The sequence below is a fragment of the Chionomys nivalis genome, chromosome 1 (assembly GCF_950005125.1).
Source record: "Chionomys nivalis chromosome 1, mChiNiv1.1, whole genome shotgun sequence".
Taxonomy (NCBI): Eukaryota; Metazoa; Chordata; class Mammalia; order Rodentia; family Cricetidae; genus Chionomys; species Chionomys nivalis.
In genome coordinates this window covers 5833040-5835459 of record NC_080086.1, presented here as the reverse complement: position 1 = coordinate 5835459, position 2420 = coordinate 5833040, and the positions used below count along the sequence as shown (strand labels likewise).

The 2420-nt window shown below is 47.4% G+C and overlaps 1 non-coding gene across 1 annotated transcript; it reads left to right on the top strand.

Annotated features, from left to right (window-relative positions):
* The first annotated feature begins 224 nt into the window (after nucleotides 1-224).
* On the top strand, nucleotides 225-298 carry Trnan-guu (transfer RNA asparagine (anticodon GUU)). Its single transcript has one exon. It is a non-coding gene; the product is annotated as a tRNA-Asn (tRNA).
* Nucleotides 299-2420: the final 2122 nt, after the last annotated feature.

The window sequence follows — 2420 nt, the reverse complement described above, 5'->3', positions numbered from 1 at the left end:
GAAAGTGGGGCTAATATACATAATCAGTTAAAGTGCGGAGTGGGCAAATTCTGTTTCTCCACATCCTCTATCTTCTTTGATGACCAGCTTCTTAAGTTCCCCTGCCATCTCAGTCCCTGGGCTACCTCTGGTCACTGTAGAGACCAGCAACTCATTCACATGGGGCTCAAATGGAAGTGAACGGCCTCACTGGCTTTACCTCCCTGGAGGTTTAAATAAGATATGTCTCTGTGGCGCAATCGGTTAGCGCATTCGGCTGTTAACCGAAAGGTTGGTGGTTCGTGCCCACCCAGGGACGCGCACGCTCGAACATCCTTGCCAGGCGATGGTGGCGCACGCCTTTAATCCCAGCACTCGGGAGGCAGAGGTAGGCGGATCTCTGTGAGTTCGAGACCAGCCTGGTCTACAGAGTAGTTCCAGGACAGGCTCCAAAGTCACAGAAAAACCAGTCTCGAAAAACCAAAAAAAAACTGGGCCGTGGTGGCACACGCCTTTAATCCCAGCACTTGGGAGGCAGAGGCAAGCGGATCTCTGTGAGTTCGAGACCAGCCTGGTCTATAAGAGCTAGTTCCAGGACAGGCTCCAAAACCACAGAGAAACCCTGTCTCGAAAAACCAAAAAAAAAAAAAAAAAAAAAAAAAGAAAGAAAAACCAAAAATAAATAAATAAATAAAAAAAATATGTCCTCTCGGGGCTCCTGAATTTGAACATCGGTCCTCGGCTGGTCAGGCAGTCTGGAAAGGTTAGGAAGCTTCAAAGGTGAAGCACTGAAGAAGTACACCCATGAGGACCCCAGGCTTTCAGAGCTTATACCCTTGTTGGCTTCCTGATTGATGAAAGGTGATCAACCAGCTGCTTGCCCCTCCTGCCGTCCCTTCCTCGTCGTGCTGGACTTCCTCCCTCTGGAACCATAAGCCCGATAAACCCTTCTGGGAGTTGCTTCTGGCCACTCTTGTTCCCACAGTGGCAGGAAAGTGACCAACACAAGTCAAAATCAACCAACTTATCCTTGGGTCTCCTATGGAATTATTTCAGCACTATTAAATTTTATCCCATTAAGTTTGGGATAATCACTAACTTCCTTAGCTTCCTGTAAGTCAAAGGAAGTTAGAAACTAAGTCTAAGTTTTCTAGAAAAGGAAATCAAAGTCACATTCCAAGGGTCCCTCCTCCCTCATGAAGGTTTTGTATAAAAATGAGAAGTGTCGAGCGGGAGAGGTGACTGTATGGGTAGAAGCATGTGCTGCTACTGCGAAGGACCCAGGTTCAGGTCCCAGCACCTGTGCCAGACAGATCACAACTGCTTGGAATTCCAGCTCCAGGTGTCTGATGCCCTCTTCTGGCAGCTATGAGCACCTACACTTACGTGTGCATACCCGCATTAAGACACACAAAGATATATAATTAATTTTTTTAAGTTGTAAAGAGAAAAAAATCCAGTGGGTAGCAAGGGTAACAACTGAAGTGTCTGCATGGGTTTCTCAGACTGATGGGCGTACACGCTTACCAAGGAGCTACTCCTCAGCTGTGTCTTTAGCTCTGATCACCACTACCTTCTTTACACCTGCAGGATTTGGGGACATATTAAACTGCCAGTTTTAAAATTAGGATCTGATGGCAGTGTAATCTGTCAAAGGGAGTTACCGTTACACCCTTGAGACCTGACACTGGCTTCCTAGGAGTGCTGCATGCTTCCTCTGTTTTAAATTCAAGGCAGCATGCGCGCGTCTTGAGTCTTTTGAAACTTCCTTTGCATGTTATTCCTAATTTACCAAAAATGGATGTTCAAAAACAACTTCTAGCTAGCTGTCACCTCATCCCACCCTGTCTTTCCCAATATAAACCGCAGTACGGATACTCTCGTCTAAGTGCTGTCTTGGGTAGCTCTCCTTCCCCACCCCTCCCATCAAGTCGCCATCTAATGCTGGTGTCCTTTGACCCAGCCACATCCCCTCCACTGCCCCTCTAGTGACAGCCAACTTTTCCTCTGGCTAGAACTGCACTGGCCTTTGCACACACATCCCTGTCCCTTCTCTCTATCCCAGAACTCACTCTGCACAAGTGCTCTTTAAAACTTACCCTGACACCCCACATTAAAGCATCACATTATGAACTATAAACATGGCCAGTTATTACACAGCCATCATGTATAACACACATCTTAAAAATACTACACCCGACAAAGCCACTTCCCCACATACACCTGCTTCCCGCCACACGGAAGACGAATCCATGTGCATGTGTGTTCTCCTCCACGGTCATCCCCCAGGGCTGCTGTGACCACAGCCTACTCTAGAAACACCACCCCTCTCTCAGGTCTTTATCTTGGCCACTGTCCTGCCTTCCATCTCCTCATGGGTCTGCACAGGATTTGTCTCTCATCCCATCTTAGGTCTGCTCAAAAACCCTTCTCTGACTTTA